The sequence below is a fragment of the Canis lupus genome, chromosome 13 (genome assembly GCF_003254725.2).
Source record: "Canis lupus dingo isolate Sandy chromosome 13, ASM325472v2, whole genome shotgun sequence".
Taxonomy (NCBI): domain Eukaryota; kingdom Metazoa; phylum Chordata; class Mammalia; order Carnivora; family Canidae; genus Canis; species Canis lupus.
In genome coordinates this window covers 62,094,363-62,121,472 of record NC_064255.1, presented here as the reverse complement: position 1 = coordinate 62,121,472, position 27,110 = coordinate 62,094,363, and the positions used below count along the sequence as shown (strand labels likewise).

Genomic DNA, 27,110 nt, shown 5'->3' with positions numbered 1-27,110 from the left:
ACAGTGGGACTCGATCCTGGGTCTCCAGGATCACACCCTGGGCTGTAGGCTGCGCTAAACTGCTGAGCCACCAGGGCTGCCCAGTTGGTTCCCTTCTTTGAGCATGTCTCATGTCTAAACTGTTCTGAATGAGTTTGGTTGCCTGACAGATGTCAACAGTGAGTGGGCCAGGTATCAGACTGCAGTAAGAAAAAAGAGAGCAGACAGCTTAAAGTCTCAAATTGATCTCCTTAATTCAACCAGAAGCTTGCATCCAGACCTCATATCTGCTTCTCCTCATGAGGACCTAATATTCTGAAACCGAGGCCAGAGATTCCAAAATCTAAGAGTTTTGAAATCGTCATTAGTTCTTGATAATTGTTTGATAGTGTGTTCTTATCATAGAATTCTTTTGCTTTTCTCCCTTCCTCCTTCCCTCCCATCATCTTTCTCTTTCCTTACTTCCTCGCAGTCTGACACCTGTTCTTGACATTTTAATTTTCCATAGTTAATCTTATCTTTTTATGTTCAGGGAAAGGTTTAAGGACCTGTTTTAAAGATATATCATATCTGATCCAATAGGAAGGGCTCCAAGATATAGAAAACAAGGCTCAAAAGGCAAACTGGGGCCAAGTTTTGGTATACTTTTACACTTCTAATAAATAAATCTTTTTATTCTGAAAATCTATTTTTCCTTTAATAATTCAAATCTTTATTGCTCAAAATTCAACATCTGTAGGGATTCTCTGTTTAATTAGCTGTTTTTTTACACTGACCATGGATTTTTGTCTTCATATGAATTTCTCCTTTCTCTTTTCAGATATCCTTGCTGGTCTATCATATTCTTCTTTAGATCATTCTCCCTCCTAATACTTCAAAGTTGGAAATTCCTTTTACTTCAGATTTTTAGTAACTGTATTAACTTTAAAATATTTTTTCTTAAATTTATTTTCCCTGAAGTCTAGTTCATGCGCTGATTACAGAGGATTTTTTTTTTTTCGCTAATCCAGCCTTACCCCACTACATTTGTCATGGTCTTTCGTGTCTCCTTTACTCATGTCATTTTCTTCACTTTCTGTTCTTCTCCAGTTAAGTATAACCAACCTTACTCTACAGAGCAATTTCTTGCAACTTGCTTTCTCCAAAGATTCCCATAACACTCTTTACACTAGGATGGTAACAATTTTCGTTATGTGGCCTATTTCTTGCTTAAGTTTCTGTGGCTCACATGATACAGCGACTTTATTTACAGCAAACGTTAGAGCTGATTCTTCTCTATTATTCTTCTCCAATGCATGGCACAGAGTAGATTTCCAAAGTATGTACTGATTGAATACTTTAACACTGAATTTCCCTTTTTAAAAATTTCCTCATTTATTTATTTAATAATTACAATGGTATACTGATGGCTTATACTAGCTTGTGAAAGCTGATTGTTAAATTTTCTAGAATTTTATAAGCTGCTGATGCTAAAAATTAAATCATATAAATGTCATTAAATCAATTAAATTAAAAACAGAGGTAATAAATACTTAAAATTCATCACTATTTAATTATTTCATTATATTTTATTATTATCTATGCTCATGAGGTTACTTACATCTATTGTATCAGTATGGTAGAAACACTATGTAAGGTATGCTACTGTGCATTTCTTCCCAAAAGTGAGATTAAAATTGACTGTGGTGGAAGTATTTCCATGGCAGACGTTGGCAAATGCAAATCAGGTCTTGGTTTATTGTTTTGTTGATTGTCTAGACATAAGAAAATGATGGAGAAAATGTTAGTAATGGTGTCTAAACTTAGAAGTGTGTTGTGTTTGTAGTTGTTCCAATGTGAATAGCACCAAAAGTTGAGGAAATATTTTTCCTGTATTCAAAACTACAATCTTATTCAACCAAGAGGTTTCTTACATAACTGATGAACAAGTGAAATTCCAACATACATCTTCACCATTTTATTTGTGTCTTATTCATTAACATAAATGAAATACCATCCTTCAGTCATGTCCAAACTATACTTACTTATCAACTCATCAAGTGGAATAATAGATTTGTCTATAGAATCAAGGGTTAGACAAAAATCAAAGAAAACATCCATTCTGTGAGAATTAATTGGCTACATAGAATTTAAAATAAATTCATGTATTTTAATATTTTTGTAAATTGCTTGCTAAACATCATTTATATCAAGACATAATATATGTATATAAGTATATATATATATTTATATATGCATACTTTTTCCAGATTTTCCTCCATGTATACAGTATTCAACTACTCATCTTTTCTCCCATTTATTACCTAGTCCCATTTTCTTTTTGTTTCTTTAAGTAAGGTACTTCTGGGCAGCCTGGATGGCTCAGGGGGTTAGTGCCGCCTTCAGCTCAGGGTGTTATCCTGGAGACCCAGGATCGAGTCCCACATCAGTCTCCCTGCATAGAGCCTGCTTCTCCCTCTGCCTGTGTCTCTGCCTCTCTCTCTCTCTGTGTCTCTCATGAATAAATAAATAAAATCTTAAAAAAAAAAGTAAAGTACTGTAAAGCACTTCCATTTTCCTTATAATATTAACTATTAGTATACAGCCATCCAAGTAAAAAGAAAGCACTTGTTATGGGACAACGAAAAAGAGCTTCCAGAAATCACTATATTCATTTGCTGCTTCTGGCAAATTTCAATTGATTGGAAAGGGCAAGGGGCAGTGGAAGGTCCACACTAACATATTGCCGGTAATACATGGTTACTCTTAAAAACGACACATTTTTCAGCCTGCGGAAGAGATTTTTAAAATATAAAACCAAATTTCTTACTTTCCAAAAATTAGGCGAAAAGAACCATGCTTTTATAAATGAAAAACATTGTCTGAGGTTTTGTGCTGTTGGATTACATGCTGAAAATCACAAATGGGTGTTATAAAAGGCTTTTATTTTATAATATCACTGCTCCTCTATGTTCTTACTTCTGAATGTGTTTTCTTTCCTCTACCAGGCCAATGCTTGTTAATCTTGGCTGTAAAATAGAGTCATGGGAGTACTTTAAAAACAACAACAACAACAACAACAACCCATTTCCTAGGGTACGCCTAAGTATCTGCAACTTAAAAAACAACCTAAATAATTTTGACTCACAGCAAGACCTAAGAACCAATGTATCAAACAAATATCGGGGGAAGATATCTCTGGGCTAAGCGTGAGGGGTTCCATGACTATGCTCAGATTTAGAAAGAGGAAACAGAGTCAAGATTGCTTGTCCCAGTCTACTAGCATTATAGCTCCACCTACTGGGAGGACAAGCCTTATAAAATGAGTCTTCATTCCTTATTTTCCATAAATACAGTTGGTTTCTTTCAGCTGCTGGCAATATAAATTCAATCTTGATTAATAGCAACAACACAAAAGCAACAATTAGTTACCAAATACTGAATTTTATGAATTAAACAGAATTCCTAGTTTTGTGGCCAGGGTAAAAGGTAAGGCAGATTTGGATAAACATACCAATGTACTTCTTGAAACAGAAGATTATTTGAAGCAGGCATTGCATGCTATCTTTCCTTCATATCTCAACCTGGTATTTATTCCAAAGAATTCCAACCCATATTTACTGATGAATGAAACAATTTTATCACAGAAAAATAGTAAATAAGATAGAAACTTGCAGTTTGGCTCTTGACCTATTGAACACACCTTCTTCTTTAACAATCTGTTTTGGAAAAAGTACTCTAACTTTGACCTTTACTCTTTTGCTAAACATTAGTTTTGAAAGTTCTCCAACATTCAACTCCACAGTTGGAGGAAAGAAGGGACAGTCCCTCTCTTCCCTTTTCCCTTGGGCCAGAACACAAGGGACTGATGATCAGAGTTGAATCAAATTCATTTACATCCAACAAGTGCCATACTATAGAAAATATAAAATAAAAATATGATCTCATCTCTTCCCTTAGAAAACGCATACTACCATTTATTATAAAAAGTAGTATAATGTAGTGGGGAAGAGCACAGGTTCTGACAACCAGGCTGCTTGACCTTTGACTTTGACCTCCAATCTGGCTTCATCATCAACTAGCTCATCCCAAGCAGTTGAATTACTTAATTACTGTATTACTTAATACAGGTGTGCCCTTGTTTCCTCATCTGTAAAATAAAACTGACACTGGTACCTGTTTCATAGAGTTGCTGTGAGCATTAGATGTGATATTTTTTAAAAACTATGTATAGACCACTGCCTGGTACACAGGGCTAGATTTATTAGCAGTTTTCATTATATTAATCAGTGCTCACCTAGTTATATAATATGCCAGGTACTCTTAGCATATATTGCTGTATATTGTTTTAAAATATTGATTTTTTTCCTCTTATTTCTCTGATTTGCTACACCCAATTCATTCAAGTTGCCTGCATTATGATTATTACCTCAGGGGAGACATGTGAGACTATAAATAATAAGTTTTGAATTGGATCCATATGATATTCATACATTGTGATTGGTTGGTAGAGGTTCCTCTTCCCTTGTCTTTTTATCGAGGATACCAGATTTTATGTTCTGTCTGGATTTGCTAACTGTATCTCTGTAGTAGTACCATTTCATAGCTCCCCTGTCCCCTGTTTTTTTCTGAAATTTGTTAATTCTTACTAGAGAGTTGATAAGATTCAAATTCAATTCTTTGTTTATTTTTGGCAAACTACTTCACAGGTGGTATGGTCTTTTTTTTTTTCAACACGGGGCACATAATGTTTGGTTGTCTTGCTTGCTGTGTTGTTACTAACCATTGATGATCACTACCTGGATTTTTTAGTATCAATGAGAGTGAAAGTTCTATCTTTTCTTCTTCATTTACTTATCTGGGAGTATTTATTTCTTTATTTATTTATTTTTAATTTTTATTTATTTATGATAGTCACAGAGAGAGAAGGAGAGAGAGGCAGAGACATAGGCAGAGGGAGAAGCAGGCTCCATGCACCGAGAGCCTGATGTGGGATTCGATCCCGGGTCTCCAGGATCGCGCCCTGGGCCAAAGGCAGGCGCTAAACCGCTGCGCCACCCAGGGATCCCGGGAGTATTTCTTTAAAGAGAAAATTTTCCTCATTAAATATTTGCTTGATGTTTGTGTAGGAAGACATGATAAATGCTTTGTTCTTTTTCTTTTCTTTTGTTTTTTTGTTTTCAAAGTAATGAACAGTTCCCTAACATCCTTCAGGACCAATGAGGGTTCTTTTAAGATGAAAATGAATGTATGAATTTAAATGTAAATAAAATGAATGTATGTATCAATGTCTTCTAGCTATTATTTTTATTCATGTTCAAATTATTTCTACTGTCACCAGTCAGAGCTTCTTGAAGTTTGTTTTCAGATGTTTTAGACTTAAAATTAGTAGCCTTGATGGCCTTCTTGTTTTCTGGCATGGCTAGATGCTTTAACTCATATTGCATTTTTCTTTCTTAGATGTGGAATCAGCTATTTCTTCAAGGAGATCTGGTTCCTTGGAAAATAGTAGAGAGAATAGTCAGGATAACAGGTATTCTCTTTGTCATTGGATTGTCATTGTTTTTTTTAAGATTTTATTTATTTATTTGTGAGAGAGAGAGAGTGAGAGCAGGAGCAGAGAGGAGGAACAGAGGGAGAGAGAGAAGCAGATTACCCATTGACCAGGGAGCTCAATGTGGGGCTTAATCTCAGGATCCTGGGATCATGACCTGAGTCAAAGGCAGATGTTCAACCTACTGAGCCACCTGGGTGCCCTGGGTTGTTATTGTTTCTAGGCAGATTTAATGCATGGATCTTAGATTACGTATATTTTTATTACATAAAAATATATATAAAATATAAAATTATAAGTTCATTAGAATATTATCTGGATCCTATCTTAGAGTTGTCTTAGCTTAGGCTGCTATAACAAAAAAGCACAGACTGCGTGGCTTACACAACAGGAATTTATTTTCTCAAAGTTCTGGAAGCTAGAAGTTTGAGATCAGGGTGCCATAACCGGTGAGTTCTAGTGAGAATTCTCCCTGGCTTGCATACTGCTACCTTTTTGCTATGTCCTCACATGGTCTTTCCTTGGTGCATGGAGAGAGAAAGATAGAAAGAGAGAGGGAGAAAGTCTCTTTTTCTTCTTATAAGGCCACAAATCTCATCATGAGGGCTCCATCCCCTGATCTAATCTAACTCTAATTACCTCCCAAAGACTCCATCTCCAAATACCATAATATTGAGTCTTCAATATTATATTTCCAAAATTTGTGCATTGAACCAACCTATGAATTTTTGGAACACATTCAGCCTATAACAGAGCTACAGAGTTTTAATTAAGTTTCTTAATTTCATACAGACACCAACAAAATGATAGTATGATAACATAAATCTGAATTTATTGAAGATTGACCTTATTAATCTTAAAAATTAAAAAAAAATTCTGGTTCTCAATTACATTAACATAATTACTTATTTTCTGTAAGAAAAATCATTGAGCTTATTCTACTTTTTGTATACTTTCTCTACTCTCACATTTTGATTGTTGTAATGAATCTGTCATCCACTGGAGCATGTAGCCACTTCATGCTATATAACCTGAAGTTTATTCTAAAATAAACTTCTAAGCACATTCCTCAAGAAGTGTTTATGAGAACAATATTCTCTGAGTCCTTACTTATTCTAAAAGCTTTCAGGCCTTTATAAAGTTTCAATTGGTGTAAAGTTCTTTGCTTTTTCCTTGAAAATCATAAATTTGGTGGTCACCTGAGGGGCTGGTTGAACATTTGACTCTTGGTTTCAGCTCAGGTCATGATCTAGGGTCATAACATGGAGCCCTTCATCGGATTCTGTGCTCAGTAGAGAGTCTGCTTGCGATTCTCTCTCTCCCTCTCCCTCTGCTCCTTCCTCAACTCACACTGTCCCTCTGTCTGTCTGTCTCTCTCTAAAACAAATTTTGAAAAAGAAAATAAAAAATTTAATACTTCATTGTCTTCTGGAATAAAGAATTTCTGTTGGAAAATATGATGATGATATCATTTTCTTACCTTTATGGGTGTCTTGTCCCCTTGGCTGGATGACCAGGGCATTTTTCTTTTCCTTGAAAGAACAGTAGTAATTTTAGTAGACTGTATCTTGATATTAACTGTTTTGTGTTGGTTTTCCCAGGTATGAAGTATGTCATTTCAAAATTCAGTTTTAAATATTTTTTGCTGTTATTTCAAAAAAGTTTTTGGATGGCTTTTGATTTTTTGTTTTGTTTTTAGTATTTGTTGTATTCAACATTTTTTCTTTCAACTTCTATTATATACACTTAAACATACACATTTACATGTGAGTTAGATTTCATTTACCTATCTTCTAAATCTGTTCATTTTGGTTGAAGAGTTTTCCATATGATAGATCTCTTAAAGTAGTTGCCATTGTGTTTATTCACTCTTGTATTGCACCTAATTTTTTAGTCTTCATTTCTGAAGTAATTATTTCTTTTCTTTTTTTTTAAGATTTTTATTTATTTATTCATGAGAGACACACACACAGAGAGAGAGAGAGAGAGAGAGAGAGAGGCAGAGACACAGGCAGAGGGAGAAGCAGGTTCCATGCAGGGAGCCTGATGTGGGACTCTATCCCGGGCCTCCAGGATCACGCCCTGGGCTGAAGGCAGCGCTAACCCTCTGAGCCACCAAGGCTGCCCTGAAGTAATTATTTCTATTATTCTAATTCGTTCCTGAGTTTTGTTAGCTTCTTCAAATCTTCCTTCTCTTCAGTCACTTCATTTTGGAGTTTTCCTTATTTAGATTTATGTTGTTTATCATACTGTCTATAATTTTATTGGTGTCTCTAAGAAATTTTTTAAGAAATTATTTCAAAACGCAGTATTACAGTGTATCTGTGTCTGATTAACGTATCTACCTGCTGTGCTTTTTGTCTAAAGGGACAATGTTCCTCTCCACTCACTTTTGTTTTTGCTATAATACCTTTGTTTTGAATTCCACTGTGATCTTTTTCACTTCAGGTGAAACGGATTTTTCTGAACTTTGAGGCAGGAGAAGTAGGCCACATTAGCTTCCCTAGCTCATAGACCTAGAGATCTCTGTTTTGTTGTTTGTTTTAGTACAGAACCACAACCTCCTCTTCTGGACAAACTTCTGTGCTAGTGCATCTAAGGTGGAACCTAACGAACTGCTCTCTATTTCAGCTACTCTTCTCAGAATGGTCCATTGTGCTTTTGCTGATTTGGGGTTCCTCTATCTCATGAACATTATATGCCTATTTCCTTCCCCCTAATTCTTCTTACATAGATACTGATAAAGCAGTCAGGTAGTGGTTTGATTCTACAAGCTCATGTGAGTAGCTGGCCTCTAGTTTTGTGGTTGATGCTGTCTATGGATTTTTGGTTTTGCCATTGTTCTTGCTCCACATAGTTTTATGGGGAGATTTTCAGGAATTCAAAATCACCTCAGCTTGTATCTTCTGAGAATCTGCTCTGTCAATTGATTCTTACTGCTCTTATGTTGTACAGGGTCCTATCCCTTTTATTTTGTAGTTCCTGATCTTTTCTGGACCGAAAAGTAAGCTTAAATGTAAATCAACAGTAAAAAAGTCCTGAAAATCTCATGGAGAGTGCTATAAGCAAGCTACTTGCATAGTGTTAAGACTATGGATTCTGGAATCAATGAGACTAGGGTTCAAATCCTATCTGTCACTTACTGGCACTGTGATCCTAAGGAAATCATTTAACCTCTCTGATCCTCAATTTTCGTATACTTAATATACTTATTTCATAAGAATATCATGAGGATTCACATGCAAAAAAAGGAAATTTAATGAGCTAATATGATGGGTGATCTGAAGGTATCTAGTTCGATTAATTGATTAGCAAGGGAAAGGTTGACTGCCACATATAGCTCAAATATAGCAGGGATTAGTAATATCAAGAGAATCTGGAGATAGCAGTCCTGGCACAATCATTAGAATTCTTTCTGTGCTTCCCACAATAGTTTCAAAATTAAAGCACCCTCAAATAACTTCATACATGGACATGGAGGAGTGAGTGGAATCAGAGAGACTGGGTCAAATTCTAAGTAGTTAATGTGATAGGATGGTTGTGACACACGTGACATACTATCTGAGCATTTGTAAGCATATATAAGGGAGATTCAGAGGAGGATAAAGTCCTTTAAGATATGAATCAATGATTAACATGAAATTTAGACTACATCTACCTTCAAAGAGTACTTGTATAGAAGGATAGAAAATATTCAACTTATCTAATTTGGTTATTTATCTTTTTTGTTTTTCTTATTCTTTTCATTAGAGGGATCTGAGCATTCAAAGAGCCTCAATATTTCCCCCACCCCTCTAACTCCCATCTCAACACCAAAGCTCTTTCTTCACTTCTGGGAGATTTTGAAAAGTAAGCATCTCTCATTGACTTCAAAGAAAGACAAACCAGCTTTTTGGTAGTTAATCATTTGTGTCTGGTTATAATGTCCCATCAAGATCTGTTTAAGAAATTAATAAGGAGAATTGACTAGGAGAGGGGAGTAGAAGGATTAAGAAGCTATGATGGAAAAGTAGACAGAGAACTGTGGGTAGGAAAAATAAATGAGAAGACGTTGGCCCCAAAGTCTGGAAAACAATGCTGAAATATTTCTTTAAGGAGCAGGGGTAGAGTTTGAGAGAGAAAGCAACTACTGCCCAGCAACTTCCAGACTGATAATCCTAAAAAGACCACTTTAAGGGGCATGCAGTTAGAAATTACAAACACCAAGGACAAAACAACAACAAAAAGCCCTCCAAAATGTAGTGACTTAAAACAATAGCTATATTTTTTTCTCACCAGGTTATAGGTAGGCAGGTGGGCTATCATGATCAGTTCTCATGGCAGAGACAGGTTTCCAAGAGAAGAAAAGGAAATGTGCAAGTACTTTTTTCAAATATCTATTTGAGTGAAATTTGTACTTCCCATTGGCCAAAGTATGTCCCATAGTCAAGCTGAGCATCACTGAGGGAAGGCCTATCAAAGTCATGCATACAGAAAGATGGCAGTATTTAGATTTCCAGATGCCATTTGGAAGTTGACCACTCACTGTTTACACAACAAAGAGCCTCTTACCACCTGCACCAGCTATAGCTATTTGTACCAACTGTAGGATAGGTATAGCAATAAGGTGGGCATGGTTGGCATTTATATTTCATTTTCTCCCCTGGCTCATGATGTTTAAAGATTTTGGTTTCATGCTTTGGTTAAAATAATTTAGTAGAAAGCTAAACTATACTGGTAATGATATAATCCTTCAAATACATTCAAAAATTTATTTCATGTTTTTGAATAATTGAAAAACCTTAGTATTAATTAATTAGTTAATAGTTGAGGCAAAACTGCTTTATTAAGGATATTTGTCTTTGTCTTTCCATTCAGAGTGGAAAGCATAACAGGAGCTATCATCTTAAGCCAGCTTCATTTGAATTTGATAATCATATTTTCAATAATATACAATTTATAAGAATATGAAGTTTAAAAATTAAGAAAAAAGCTTTAAAAGAGTCAAAACATAGAAAAAAGTTCCATCTACAACTAACAGTATGGATGGATGTTCATATAATATGTAATATTTAGTAAGAAAAGGTCCAGAATATTATATACAGTATGACATACTTTTTAAAACTTAAAAACAACAAAAACAAACAATATTTTAAAGGAATACCTATAAAATAAACCTTCAGTATTTATTTTTAAAAATGTAAAAAAAAAACTATTATTTATTTTTAGAGAGAGAGAGAGAGAAAGCACAGGCAGAGGGAGAGAGTCTTCAAGCTGACTCCCTGCTGGGCACAGAGCCTGATCTGGGGCTCAATCTCACCACCTGAGACTTTTTTTTTTTTAAATTCATGAGAGACACACACAGAGAGAGAGAGAGGCAGAGACAGAAGCAGGCTCCATGCAGGGAGCCTGATGTGGGACTCAATCCTGGATCAGGCCCTGGGCTGAAGCCACTGAGCCACCCAGGCTGCCACCACCTGAGATTTTGACCTCAGCCAAAACCAAGAGTTGGATGCTTAACTGACTTAACCACCCATGTGCCCCAAAACGTTTTTTTTTTTTAATTGAGGTGTAATTAACAAACCATGTTATATTAGCTTCAGGTGCACAACACACAGTGGTTCATCAATTCTATACATTACACATCAAAACTTTATTTTTTAAAAGCAAGGGAATGATATGCAAGGGATTCAGGGTAATAGTTACTTTGAAAGCTGAAGGGGAACAGGATGAGGGGGAATCGTAGGGATACATAAATTATTGTTAAAATTCTAGTTCTCATGATGGATGTAGGAATACACAGGCCTAGTATTATTAAAAATATATTCATACATTGGTACCAAGGGGGGGACCATACAAAGATCCATGGTGAGAGTATATCAGGAACCAAAGATTATGAGTAATTCAAATCTGTAGGAGTATATATATGTGTGTGTGTGTATTATATATAAAGCAGCATTACTTAAAAGAAGGTTTAAATGGTGAAGAAAATGACTTAAATTTGAAGATACACAGTATGTTTTATATATATCTTCCTGCCTCTTTCTAAAATACTTTATTTTTCCTTAATGTTTTTGAAGAAATATATAAAATAGTCTATATGTAATAGCTTTGAAATTCATTGGTCTTTAATTGCAACAATTCAAACCATTAAGAGCAATGACTACAAACATTCCCCTTTTGTAATTTGATTCTATAAACTATCAGCAAAATGTGAATTTTATAACCATGGTTTGTTTCCACATTAGCTATTCTAAGACAATACTACACACAGTTTTCAAGATCCTACCATTTGGCAGTCATGGATAATGAAGTTATATAGTTTCTCAAGTTTATTTTTCTTAGATTTTAAAATAACAAGGGGAAAGACTTGGTTACTCTTCACTTGAAACTTCTATTTAAAACAACGAAGAAAAGAGAATGTAAGCAAAATGCTTACAAATGATTATGAACTATGTCAGCAGAAATCTATGAAGTGAATCAATACTGACTGTTCATTGATTAAATTACGTGAGTTTTATTCTCAGCAGGGTAAAAGGTATCACCATCTACCTCACCAACACAACCTCTACCCAATAAAGGAGAGGGATATCAGGGCTGTGAAAGACTAGAAAAAAAAAAAACAAAAAAACAAAACAAAACGAGGTACTAACCCTGAAGGCAACAGCAGATGTTTCCCTTCAAAGATGATTACAACTGGGAAGCAGTTAGCAGCAGAAAGGTCCTACAGAGAATTTCCTCATTTAGAAGATGATTTAAAATAAGCTAGTGAGAGTGCACAACTGTTCCTGTGTGGTATTAAAATTAAGCTGAAAAATAAATAGAATAGAATAGAATAGAATAGAATAGAATAGAATAATAAAATAAAATAAAATAAAATAAAGCTGAATTAATTCCTTAAGAATTGACCATAAGAAAGACTCCAGTGAAAAGCATTCTGGGGACTTGAACACTACAAATTAGACAGCAGGGGAATCCTGTCCATAGGATGGGCACCCAGTGGTTCACAAAGTTCACTATAGATAGGGCAATTGTGAGAGCAGTGGGAGGAGACATCTAAAGAGCTCTGCTTGCATAGACTGCTTTCATTTTTGAGACATTCACTTTTTGTTAGGAAAGAATATAAATGTGTCATACTCTGGTTCCCCCCAAAGGGCCTCTCTTCTGTATTCCATGCCACTCTTTTTCATTGCTCTCTAATATGTTCATACACACGACTATACATGCATATGTATTATATATACTATACATATGTGTATACATATAATAAACAAATTATTTATATTCATCTGTATATTCACATGGAAAGTAAGTCTACTCTCAAAAAGATGGTCATGGCTTAGAATTTAATGCCTCTTTAGATTTTCTTAACTTTTTTTTTTTTTTTTTTTTTAACATCACTTCCCTTCCTGAGCCTTGCAAGTTTTCTAGGGAAGGTGAGATTAAATAAGAAATTTCTCAGGGGATCCCTGGGTGGCGCAGCGGTTTGGCGCCTGCCTTTGGCCCAGGGCGCGATCCTGGAGACCCGGGATCGAATCCCACATCGGGCTCCTGGTGCATGGAGCCTGCTTCTCCCTCTGCCTGTGTCTCTGCCTCTCTCTCTCTCTCTCTCTCTCTATGTGACTATCATAAATAAATAAAATTTAAAAAAAAAAAAAAAAAAAAAGAAATTTCTCGGGCTCATCTCACTGACTTCAAACAAGATAAAAATTAAGGCACTTGGCAGCAGATTAGCAAAATGTCTTGATTCTTTGGCTTTTATCAACGAATTGGTGGCCCCAGAAAGCTGAGCATGAAACATGGTGATGAGACACTAGAGCATGTTTTTTTTTTTTTTTTTTTAACAACAGTGATAGGCCCAACACTAGATGGCAGTGACTCTGAAATCAGATCTTTCTTGACCAGAAGCAGCAGTTGCCGATGCCCACGGGGGGTCCTTGCAGAGTCAGTGTGGAGCCATGCACAGTGACAAGGTTCATATGTGCCCCGGAACTGACTGATTACAATCACAAACACTAAATCAGCATAAGCTCGGATTGACAATTTCCAAAGGAATCAGGCTTCATTAGGAATATGGAGGAAGCCTGAACATGGAGCACTGTTGGAACCTAGGAGGGGCCCAAACTAAACAACTAATTAATCATGAGAACGTGCAAGTCAGAAGTCTCTTAGGTAATAAACCCAGGAAGTGAGGCTTGATTTAAAAAACAATTCTAGGGGTACCCAGGTGGCTCCATCTGTTAAGTGTCTGCCTTCAGCTCAGCTTGTGATCCTGGGGTCCTGGGATCCAGCCCCGTGTGGGCTTCCCTGCTCAGAGGGGACTCTGCTTCTCTCTCTCTGTCAAATGAATACATTTTAAAAAATCTTTAAAGAAAAATTCTGAATGTGAACTCCAGGAAGATTGACAGGAGCCAGGGTGGGGAGGGTTAGGGTTTGTTGTGGTGGTATACCATCTTTCTTCAGTAGTCATAGATATAGAAAAGATTGCTAACCTATGGGGTCAAGAGAAGACAACGGTGACTTCTATGTTGTTACTAAGAAGATCAACACCAAGGATGAGAAACAGCTCTACTTGCTGATCAATCTATTTGGAGTATTCTTCCCCAGGCTCACCTCTAACATTTGATGGCCCTGGCAAGACTACAAATGGAGGCCTGGCCTATGGTCTGAGACTTCTCTTCCCTCCTTGGTCTGTTTCACACTGTGAAGGACCTTGCGTGTATACATTTGGACAGTAAGTTGTAAGTTCATCTTCTATCCCAATTCCTCCCCACCAGGCAACCAGTAGCCTCTTAGCTACCTGTCTGCTCCAGGGGTGCAGAAGTGGTTCACCTCAGAGGCAAGAATCTGAAGATAAGCCCTGCACAGGTTCTGAAACAAGCTCAAGGCCATTTGAGCATGCAATGTGGTCTGTAAGAGGAAGGCATGAACTCTGGTGGCCACCTCCCTTGGTCCTATAGACTCTGCTCAGTGAGAGGAGCACAACTGCATGCTTGAGTGGGGTCCTCTCAAGTGCAGACCCAGGGCATGGGCCCTCATTGCCTGTTACCTGCTACATCCTTATGATTCTTTCCCTTACTTGTCTTAATTTTTTAAGAGTGCAGGAAATTGGAGTAATTTGCAATTGCTTTGGATGTTTTCCATTTCAGTTCTGGAGGCATTTACTTCACAGAATTGTCATCTGAATGTTTGACAATGTAAACACAGAATATGTTCATATTTCAATAGTAAATGCATTTTCCAGAAATTAAAAAAAAATTTCAAAACTTGCGTGCAATAAAGATCAAAGAAGTATGTGTCAAGACGAGTGGAGCACAAAAGAAGATGGCTTGGTGAAAGTATGCCACCTGAGTCTTTGTGGCATGGGCTAGCTCCAAGAGGATGAGCTCTTTAGACTTATGAGAGCATTTTCCATTCTATGGAAATCTTTCATGCTTTTTACCTTGGGTAGTAAGTAATGTAAATGAAGGTAAATGAAGAAGAGGAGTAAAATATTCTCTCTCTGCCAATGATTCAAGGTCAAAATGAACCAACTCACAGGAGCTGATTGTTAAAGTTTCAGGAATTTTGCAAGCACATTTAAAATTGTGTTAAATTGTAGTCATTAAGAAAAATTAACTTATGGGGTGCCTTGCTGGCTCAGTTGGTAGAAAATGAAACTCTTGATCTTGGACTGTTAAGTTTGAGCTCCATCTTGATTGTAGAAGTTACATAACAATAAAATATTTAAAAAATTAACATATAAACTTAGAATTAAGTAATTTATATTCAAAACAAAGGTAGTGGGCTGCCTACATGGCTCAGCAGTTTAGCGCCGCCTTCAGCCCAGGGCCTGATCCTGGAGACCCGGGATCGAGTCCCATGCCGGGCTCCCTGCATGGAGCCTGCTTCTCCCTCTGCCTGTGTCTCTGCCTCTCTCTCTCTCTCTGTGTCTCTCATGAATAAATAGATTTTTTTAAAAAAAGGTAGTAAGTACTAAGACCTCACTGACTTCTAATTATTAGACTATATTTTATTCTTTTCTATGCTTTAGAAGTTATTTATATCTGTTATATGTGCATGGTAGAAATACTGTAAAATGATGTGAGGCTGCATTTCTTATCCTCACATCATGTTGAGTGATAGATCCTAGACCACTGAACCCTAAAAATTCATTGATATGGTAGGTTTATTTACTATATATCTTCTGGGTCTTGTGTATAATCTTGTAGGTCTCGGTAGGTCTTGGTCTGATGAACATAATGTCACTGATATAATGCATCTGTGGAATGTTCTGCAGAACATTCCAGCAATTGGATCCCTTTGAACTATATTAATATAGAAGGTATGAAAGTTTAGCAAAGCCCTAGGGTAAGACCATGGGTGTATACTCTCGTTCATCTCACATGAGCACAAACTGCTTCTGATCCTCTTTCTGGTAGGAATGGAAAAGAGCAAATTTGCTGGGTCAACAGCTGCATACCACATGCCAAAACTGTAAATTTGCTCTTGTCAAGGTATCACATTTAAACTGCCACTATTTGCAGATAATATTATACTATCACACAGAAAACTCTAAAGACTCCATCAAAATCTATTTGAAGTAATAAATGAATTTGGTAAAGTAGCAGCATACAACAAAATTAATACCCAGAAATCAACTGTCTTTTATCACTAATCACAAAGTAGCAGAAAGAGAGATGAAGAAAACAATTCCACTTGCAATTATACAAAAAAAGAATAAAATATCTAGTAATAAACTTAACCAGGGAGGTAAAAGACCTATACTCCAAAAAATATAAAACATTGATGAAAAAAATTAAAGATGATACAAACAAATGAACAAATATTTGTGCTTATAGGTTGGAAGAACCAATATTGTTAAAACGGCTATACTACACAAAGCAATCTACAGATTCAATGCAATCCCTATCAGAATACCAACAGAATTTTTCACTCAACTAGAACAAATAGTCTTAAAATTTGTATGGAACCATGAAAGGCCCCAAATAGCCATAGCAATCTTGAGAAAGAAAAACAAGGCTGGAGGAATCATAATCCCAGATTTCAAGACATACTACAAAGCTATAGTAATCAGAACAGTATGACACTGGCACAAAAACAGACACATAGATCAATGCAATAGAACAGAAAGCCTAGAAATAAACCCATGCTTATATGGCCAATTAATCAATGACAAAGGAGGAAAAAATATACAATGGGGAAAAGACAGTCTCTTCAATAGACAACGCTGGAAAAATTGAACCGTTACATGCAACATAATGAAACTAGATCACTTTCTTACACAACAGACAAAAATGAACTCAAAATGGATCAAAGACCTAAATGTGAGACCTGAAACCATAAAACATCTAGAAGAGAACATAGGCAGTAATTTCTTTGACATCAGCCATAACAACATTTTTCTAGATATGTGTCCTCCAGTAAAAGAAAACAAAAGCAAAAACAAACTAATGGGACCATATAAAAATAAGCTTTTGGGGATCTCTGGGTGGCTCAGCGGTTCAGCACCTGTCTTTGGCCCAGGGCGTGACCTGAAGTCCCGGGATTGAGTCCCGTGTCAGGCTCCCGGCATGGAGCCGGCTTCTCCCTCTGCCTGTGTCTCTGCCTTTCTCTCTCTCTCTCTCTCTCTCTCAAATAAATAAATAAATAAATAAATAAATAAATAAATAAATAAATCTTTAAAAAAAATAAAAAGCTTTTGCTAAGAGAAGGAAACCATCAACAAAGTGAAAAGGCAGCCTACTGAATGGGAAAAGATATAACAAATGGTATATTGAATAAAGGGTTAATATCCAAAATATATTAAGAACTTCTGCAACTCTACACCAAAAAACTATAAATAATCCAATTAAAGATGTGCAGAATACTGGAATGGACATTTTTCCAAAGAAGACATACAGATGGCCAACAAACACATGAAAAGATGCTTGACATCACTAATTATCAGGGAAATGCAAATCAAAACCACAATGAACTACCATCTTACACCTGTGAGAATGGCTAGACTCAAAAAGACAAGAAATAACAAGTATTGGCAAGGATGTGGATAAAAAGGACCCCTCAGTACTATTGGTGGGAATGTGTACACTGGTGCAGCCACTGTGGAAAACACTATGGAGCTTCTCCCCAAAAAATTAAAAATAGAAAAAGATATCACATTCAGCATAACAAAACTGAGGTTTCTTTGCTAAGCTTTTATTCATCCATTTTCATCTGTCATGATCCATGTGGTTTTGTAAGGACCAGACTTATGTATTAAATGGATATGATGGGACTATCATTTAAGTCTTCAAGGGTGAGATTGATATCTACTACTCTCCTCAGAATATGGTAATTTAAAAAATGTATTAGCTTTGTTGGAGTGGGCCAATTTCAGACATTTCCACTTAGCCTTCACCACTAGAATAATTCTTGCACCACAGATCAAGGAACAAATGTGGGGGTTCTATGAACTTCCTGTTCTGTCCATTTCTTTTTTTTTTTTAGTCCATTTCAATATTGCTACAGCTTTCAAGGAAATGCCTACCAAATGGTCAAATGATTCTGTGGATCCAGTGGACCCACTATGAATTTCAGCTACTCCATGAGCTAGCTTACAGGTAATGATGTTGGTAATGGGTACCAACATCTGGTATCTGGGTATCAGCATCAGTTGACACCCCATATCCAATAATTTTTGAAACAATCTATCATTCTTTCCCCAATTTATGTTTACCTAAGTAAATGCCATAGGCCCTGGTGTTTCAGGGTCTTTCCTCAGAGGGATCTGATGTCTCCTTGAGTCATTGGATTCTAGGTCTGGAAACTAGGTCAGATTTGGAAACTGGGCTAGGGATTGTGACTTTTTCATCAGGCAGCTTTTTTTTTTTTTTTTTTTTTTTTCTCAACCTTCTAAACATTCCTCCTCAATTACTTGTCATTATGTAAATTAAGCAATACCTGTGTTAACTGCCTTTGCACCATGCCGTTAGGAAGATCCTGTATTTTTAACTATCCTCATGCTTCTCCATAGTTGGGGCCATTCCTGACTACAGTTCAATCTTGCCTCTCATTGCCATAATTGCATTCACTTTGCTTCTGATGGTTAAATACCATCATCAGGCCTCTATTGCTTTGCAAATTTAGTTCTGTAATAGCATCTAATACCTTTGGCCCCTGTTCTACAAAGGACACCACCACTGAGCTTCCCAGTAATGCAGAGGTCCCTCTCACCACCAACTGCCTTACCCATTTACTAAATGAGATTTCCTCTGGTCCTTTACAGAAATTATTTGGTTGAAGGGTTTTATAGCCTTATGTAATATATGTACTCAAGAATATCTACTTTCTGGACATTTTTATCCATTTCTCCAACATCTAACACAGTAGTTCTGCCCTTTATATTTCATTTATGGTGACCCTTAGGTTTCTCAAGCTTCCAAGAACCATGCTAGTGAAGTGTTTATTCTAACTCTTAAAGTCTTTGCTTGGGTGTTAAATACTGCATTATGACAAAATTGTCCCATTTTAATTGGTGCTTCCTTATACAGCTTAATGTTTTACTCCCTTGATCTAAAACGCTCAAGATACAGCTTATTGCATAATATCCAAGCTCCTCCCAAGATATGTTATCCAGATACCATAGCAACTTCAATATAAAGCCCCTCTATTCCTTTACCTCAAATTGGACTAGGCTGGGATTTTATTCTTGTTATTGGCTTGGTCACCAAGAGAGGCTGTAGAGGTAGATCTTGAGGGGACAGGCATTGTCTTGTAAGTCTCCTGCCTTATCTGAGGCCTATGTACAACCTTAAGCAATGGGCCCAGTATTTTTGTATAAGATGGAATCGGGTGTTTATACAGGTCTACCCTCCCATAAAGGATATTTGGGAATTTTCATTTCTCAATGCATCTATCCAGATGTCCCCATCCCAAGTCTCCGTGTTCCACTTTTTCCTGATTAGAATCCTGACCTTGACATGAGGGACCTGCTAGACTGAGAGATCAGTCTTCCATGAAACTCTGCTACTCTAACAACTAAGTCCTGAGCCTGTTCTTTTACTATGTTTTTTCATCTGCAAAAGATTATGGGTTTTATTAAATGTTGCCAGGACACCCTCTCCTCTGGCTTTTGCATTTTACCTTGAATTTTGATTTGTCATCCTACACCTCTCATTATTTCTCTTTAATGACTCAATAGTGCACCCAACTCCATAGTTTATTTTGTCCCTCATATCTCAAGCAAGTCCTTATAAGTTAGGTTAGCCAAATAATCAGTCCTAGCTAGGCATGGATGGGGGCCAGGGAAGACTATTTGGTGCTCAGTTAATCCACTGAGGTGTCTCTTGGTGCTCCCATGTCCAGTTTTAACAGTGAACAGTCAAGAACAGCAGTCATGACCTACGAAAGGGCATGGTAACCCTGCGTTCAGATTCCTCAAGGATGAGGATGTGGATCACCCCAGCAGCAAAAGTGCTGGCTGAGGTGAGGGACTCTAGACTGAGTGGTTGAGGAGGGGAATGATAAGCATTATTACTGATTGGAGATCAATCACAGTCTTGAGGTGTAGTTCCCACCCTGACTCTCTTTTTATATTTCCCCTGGAAATGAGAGCAACCAGCATCCTGGAGAAGCTGTTCCCAGATGGGCAAACATGCTATAAGTGCAAGTGGATCTGAGCAGTGAAAGGACACTCTTGCAGCGCATATGGTGGCATTCAGCCCTCTGTCCTTCTTCAGGGTGACAGACCTATCCTCATTGGCTGAACAGTACAGCTACTGATGACTCATAGATGTGTCCCTCACTGGAACAGATATCAGCTATAGGGATTTCTGTGCTCAAAATTGTCACCTCAAAGGGGATGGCTCATAGGCAATGACTCTTGGATGTAGGGACACAAAAGCCCAAGCCTTAATTTGGGGCAACTTTGAAAAATGATGCAGCTCCAAAACTTGCTGTGGGACTGGCTAAGCCCTCACTTGTAACCTTGTAGATCTGCATCTTCTCTGCCCAACCTTGCCTTCCCCACTTTTTTACAGATATATGTCCTGAGAGGATTTTCTAGTTAACCTTCCAAATGCAACTCTCCATCCATGAATCTGTTTCTAGGGAATTCCATTTAACCAGTGTAGTTGGGCTTCTGTTGGTGCAGCCAAATACAATCCCCAATAAGGATACAGTTTGAGAAATGGGTAGCCTACTGGTACATTCCAAATCACAGATACCTATGTCATTCTTATTTTTAAAAGTAGCCTTTAGTTAAAAGACCCAAATCTCCTATAATTTAAGTGGCAGGTATTGGTAAACTGAAATAAGGCAGAGACATAGTTTCTTAGACTTTGTATCAAATTTCTTAGACTTCATATTATGACCAAGTAGGCTTCTTATAGACCCTGAGCAGACACACCTGAGATAATTATGACTTAATTCAATTGTTTTTTTCTTTTCGGTTAGCTCAAATTAATTTCTGCTATTATATTTATGAATTATTTCTTCCTGTTTCATTTTTTTAAGATTTTATTTATTTATTCATGAGAGACAGAGAGAGGCAGAGGCACATGCAGAGGGAGAAGCAGGCTTCCCAGAGGGAGCCCCATGCAGGACTTGATCCCGCAACCCAGGGATCACGCCCTGAGCCAAAGACAGACACTCAACCGCTGTGCCACCCGGGCATCCCTATTTCTTCCTGTTTCATAAGAAAATATTTTTCCTCTTTCTAGCTCTCAAGTTGAATGTATAAAGCATTTATTTTAATTTCTATGTTGGGAAAAATCAAAGCCATAATTTTTTTGGAAACAATTCACATTTTATCTCAGAGAGCATATATAACTTGAAACAGGTTATATTGGTGGATGTTAAGACAAAAAGATCTGAGCTCTCAGTTTTTTTTTTAATTGTTTCTATGACCTAACCACAACTTCAGCATCTCAAAAATATATCTTTTCATTTGTGTTTTTGCTTTTGCCCTATTTTTATTCCGACTGCAATTTAAGCAGTGTAGTCACTTGAAAACGTTTCTCCTAAATAACATAAAATTAATTTTCCAAGTGTATGAAACTTCAATATAGTGTGCAGTAAATCCAACATTTCTAGAATTTTTAAAGATTGGATTTTAGAATAGTGAATCATAGCAAGATGGTCAGTTCAGGACAGTATTTCTAATAAGCTTGAGATCTGAAAATAATATTGATTTCTACGAAGGTTATTTTAGTGCATTCATCTAATTATTTTTCAATCTCAAGAGAAATTGTGACAACAAAAATATCACATATAAAATACTTTTAAGAAAAACTTCTGCAAACATCTGAAGACACTATCTTTCATATTTGTTAGAAACTTTCTACAAAGCAGTGTTTGAATCTGAGATGCTTCTTTTGACAATAATATTTATAATATTTATAAGTCCATGTATTCTCTGCTTCTTCCTTTCCAGTTTCCCCTTTGATTCCTGTTCTCTTCTTTCATTCAGTTTTTTCCACCACCGATTATATTAATTATATTAATTCTACTAATTTAGGTCTAGGCTTGTCACTTCCAGTGGTAATGGTAGCCAAAGGAGGGGGAAACATTAAAAGAAAGCAAACAAGGGAATGGCAAAAGAAAGGAGACAAAGGTCTCTCCTAGGATATTTGAATCCATAAGTGTGTCACTTTCATGAATCTCAAAATTCCTTCTTCTGCTGTGAGATCTTTCCTGGGTTCAAGAACCCAAGAAATTGAAAAAATATGCAATTTGATGTTGGATAGGCATAGAATTGAATCCAAATCTTAAAACTTAAGAGTGATGTGACTTTGGGCAAGTTTCATTAACCTCTCTGAAGCACAGTCTCTCCTTCGTCGTAAGTGGAGACAATGCCTACCATGCAGACTTTGTGTTACAATACAAGGCATGTCCTATACAACATGCATAGGACAGAAGTTGTTCATTCATTCATTCACTCTCACTTTTGACAAACATATAATGAGCACTTTCAACATGCCAGGTGTTATGTTAGGTTCTAGAGTGTACTTTAAGCTTTTGAGAAATAAAAATGGTACGTTTTAGGCATTAAATAAATAACTGCTAAAAGACTAGAAAATATACTCCAGAAAGAAGCTAAATGACTCCAGGAGGGAGTAATGCCATGTGAGAATCAACAGTGAACAAAGAAATTATTCAAACTTACTATTCATTTTATTCAAGTATTGATTGTGACAAAAATGAAGAACAAATGAAGGAAGTAAAAACTTTCTAAAGTTATTGGTATGTTCTGGGAGAGGTCATAGATATTGATATATTCTAGATATTATAAAATACTAAATCTGACTATGAATATTAATTATGTTTGTTTTTAAAACATAAGACTTTTAAAACATTTAAGACTCAAAAGTCTTAAAATAGAATATTTAATATTTTCCATCTAGTAAATAATAAGATGGAAAAGATAATCTTTCTACAAAAGGAAGAGGGGCTTGCAAAGTAGTGGAAATTTCTAGTAAAAATAGAAAACAGATGAAAATGTCAGATATAAAGGGCATGACATATACCTGGTGATAAAGAAAAATTTAAAACTCAGATCCCTGGTGCTGCAACAGCATCTGAAGACTATGAAGACAGGCTAGGAGCATCTCAGCATTCTGGTTCAGAATCTTAACATTATAGATTTCTGAACTTGAACAATAAATATCTTTCTGGGTTTGCTTCTATTAGTTGAATTTTTTTTTCCTACTCATGGGCAGAAATTATGACCTGGACTATCAAGACTTCATAATAAAAAGTTAATGGAAACATTTATAAATTCCCATAAAATGTATTGCAGTATACTGGTACATTTTCATGACACATTGTTGCCCACAAAAATTTCACCTACTAAAAATTAAGTTTCACTTGACTTTTGCTTAATGAATTTTATGGAATAACAAGCATTCTTCATTTCTTCTGTAAAAGATAAGTGGGTGTCCTGTAGCGCCTGAATGCTACTCTCACATATTTATGTACTACAGCTCTCACTTGCTGAGTTTAGCTTTGTTTCTCCCAAACATTTTATGCCAGTTGTACTTATTATTTTAATGACGTAATTTAATTAAATATTTATGTAAATCAATGACATATGAATGGGAAACAGAAGAGAGATATTTGTAAGAATATTAAGTTAAATGCTTTGGAACAACCCAATAAAGAAAAAAAATGACTAAAAAATGATGTTAAATTAGAGGAAAACAAGATATTTGGAAAAAATTGTCAAACCATGGAAATCTAAAAGGATTTTTAGCATGCTTTTTGCTTCACTAAAGTATTTAAATTCCTATATCCTTTCAACCAGCTGAAACTGGAAATCTTGGTCAATATTGTGGGTGTGGCTCATGGGAGAAAAACCAGAGGAAATTCCTATCAATAGGTGTATTCTTAAAGGTATAGCTTTCATCCTACATCAAAAGACTGAAACTTGAATACATAATTATTCACTTTAAGTACATATAAGAAATTATTGATGATACCTAAAATTTCTCATTGTTCCCTAATTTAATTAATTTTCCAGATTAATTAGTTAACTACCAGAATCAAGTTAAAAATATTTTTCTTGTACTTTATGCACTTATTTCAAACTACACAAAGTTAATTTTAGTAGGTGAATACGTCACTTGCTTTTGCTTCTTTTTCTAACTTTCAACTGGTTGAGCTTATAATGATTTATCTGAAGATAGAACTCTGTATCATGACTATTCAAACAGCCATACTTTGAGTTTTAGTGTGTAAAGACCTAGTGACCAAGTGAATTTTCAGTGTTTGTAATTTTTACAACCTACACTCTTTCCATATGATTATAACATAACATATTGGTTATTTCTATAATTATTTGTGAATTCTAAAATCTTTTTTCTCCAACGTGTAACTACTTTACCTTCATTTTACTAGCAGCAGTTGATTTGTGATTCGCTAGTTTCAAGAACAATTGGAGTTTTGTCTTAAAACAGAATCGTTAGCTCTGCCTGTATAAGGAAAGGAAGTGTACTGGAGACCACCTTCCTAAATTACCACTGAATTTCAAAATGTTCATTTGCATGATTTAGGGTGTATCTGTGGGTGTTCTTCTCTGATATAATTCGGTCTTGTCATTTCATTACAGAGTAGATAGCATTGCAAACAAGGGTGGGGGGGCCCGCGGGGAGTCATTTGAACACCCCATGGCTTATGGCAACCTGGCATATCTTACTCACAATTTAGAAGGTCAACAGCAAGCATGTGGGTGCCATTTGTTCTGAAAATCAAGGGACTTAGTTGTTAAATTCGCCATTATACATACTCAACCAATTATGGTATTACAAGAAAACCTGACTTCCGGAAGGAGGCTACTTCACAGATTTTGCAGCCAAGTACTGTATGAGGTGGGAGGATTACCAAATGCTGGGGTGTCAGCTCTAAAGTTTAACTCCTAACTCACCAGGCTGGGAATAGCTTATCAAGTTTCTCTCTCCATTTCCATATTGATCTAACAGTAGAAATTATTCTCATATGGCCCAAATCCAGTCCCTGCAGAGCGCTGGAGAGCTAGAAAAACTGGCATTGACTACTCTTTCACAGTATCACCACCACCCCCCCCCCCCAATAAGCAGAATTTTGGCTTACTTTGTGGAACCAAAGTATACCTGGCATACTAAGGATGCTTACTATCTCCCCCTTTTGTATGTTTACAAAAGGGCAACGTATCCTAAGTATCGTCTTTAAAAGATCCTCTGGTATCTTGCAGATATTTCCTTTTTAGAGAAAAATTCTTCTAAACGTGTGAAAAGCATCTGGCAGGTGCCGCGGCGGCGACTTCACCCTTGGCCAGTACTGGGAGGGGCTGCTGGGGCGGAGTGAATTTTGGATGGAGGCGAGAAAGTTGGGAGGTGCAACAGATGTCAAGGACTAAGTCTCTAGTGACAAATAACTTTACCTGGTGGCAGTCGAACTCCAAGTCTTCGGGGCCCCGACAGGTAAATGGGTGTCAGGTGATGTGTGTGCGTGGGCACAGCGCTCCTAAAACCGCGGAGGCACGCGGCCCTGGGTGCTGGCCGGGCCCTGGGTGCTGACCGGGCCCTGGGTGATCAGGCCCTGGGTGCTGGCCGGGCCCTGGGTGCTGGCTGGGCCCTGGGTGTAGGCCGGGCCCTGGGTGCTGGCCGGGCCCTGGGTGCTGATCGGGGCCCTGGGTGCTGGCTGGGCCCTGGGTGCTAATCGGGGCCCTGGGTGCTGGCCGGGTCCTGGGTGCTGATCGGGGCCCTGGGTGCTGATTGGGCCCTGGGTGCTGGCCGGGCCCTTGGTGCTGGCCGGGCCCTCGGTGCTGACTGGGCCCTCGGTGCTGGCTGGGGCCTCGGTGCTGGCCGGGCCCTGGGTGCTGGCCGGGCCCTCGGTGCTGGCCGGGCCCTCGGTGCTGACCGGGCCCTGGGTGCTGGCCGGGCCCTCGGTGCTGACCGGGCCCTGGGTGCTGGCCGGGCCCTGGGTGCTGACCGGGCCCTGGGTGCTGACCGGGCTCTGGGTGCTGGCCGGGCCCTCGGTGCTGGCCGGGCCCTTGGTGCTGGCCGGGGCCCTGGGTGCTGACCGGGCCCTGGGTGCTGACCGGGCCCTCGGTGCTGGCCGGGCCCTCGGTGCTGGCCGGGCCCTGGGTGCTGGCCGGGCCCTGGGTGCTGACCGGGCTCTGGGTGCTGGCCGGGCCCTCGGTGCTGGCCGGGCCCTGGGTGCTGACCGGGCCCTGGGTGCTGACCGGGCCCTGGGTGCTGGCCGGGCCCTCGGTGCTGGCGGGCCCTGGGTGCTGATCGGGGCCCTGGGTGCTGACCGGGCTCTGGGTGCTGGCCGGGCCCTCGGTGCTGGCCGGGCCCTGGGTGCTGACCGGGCCCTGGGTGCTGGCCGGGCCCTCGGTGCTGGCCGGGCCCTGGGTGCTGATCGGGGCCCTGGGTGCTGACCGGGCCCTGGGTGCTGGCCGGGCCCTGGGTGCTGGCTGGGCCCTCGGTGCTGGCCGGGCCCTGGGTGTTGACCGGGCCCTGGGTGCTGACCGGGCCCTTGGTGCTGGCCGGGCCTGGGTGCTGGCCGGGCGCGGGGCTTGTCCACGCTGCTCTGCCCTGGAAAGCCGGCCGGGCCTTCTGACTGCCCGGTGCCCCCAGCGCAGGCCCCTAACCCCTCTGAGCACCTGGTCTTCAAGCGGCCTGCGGACCCGCCTGGAGGCCCGAGAGAGCCGGACACGGTTCTGCAGCTCCGCACCGGCCGGTTCGCGGCGCCCCGGTTCCCTGCAGTGGCGGGTGCGGCCCGCGATCCCTGGAGCGTGGAGGCGAGGCTCGGGCCGGAACTGTGCGCCCGACCGCTGCCCAGGTGACTCCTGCCCGCCCTCCGGCCCCCCGAGGCCCGCCCCCCGAGGTCCCCCCAGGCCTTCCCGCCCCCCCCGGAGGTCCCCCCCAGGCCCTCCCCCCCCGAGGTACCCCCCCGGCCCTCCCCCCCCAGGTCCCCCCCCGAGGTCCCCCCCAGGCCCTCCTTCCTCCAAGGTCCCCCCCAGGCCCACCCCCCGGAGGTCCCCCCCGGCCCTCCCCTCCCCCCCTAGGTCCCCCCCCAGGACCTCCCCCCGCCGAGGTCCCCCCCAGGCCCTCCCCTCCTCCCCTAGGTCCCCCCCAGGACCTCCCCCCGCCAAGGT

At 39.1% G+C, this 27,110-nt stretch overlaps 1 long non-coding RNA gene across 1 annotated transcript; it reads right to left on the bottom strand.

The window, feature by feature from the left end:
- Positions 1–1,567: 1,567 nt before the first annotated feature.
- On the bottom strand, positions 1,568–25,596 carry LOC112652308 (uncharacterized). The gene is made up of 3 exons (XR_003131351.3): positions 25,389–25,596; positions 24,670–24,710; positions 1,568–1,733 (listed from the first exon to the last, which is right to left on the bottom strand). It is a non-coding gene; the product is annotated as an uncharacterized LOC112652308 (long non-coding RNA).
- Between the last annotated feature and the right edge of the window lie 1,514 nt (positions 25,597–27,110).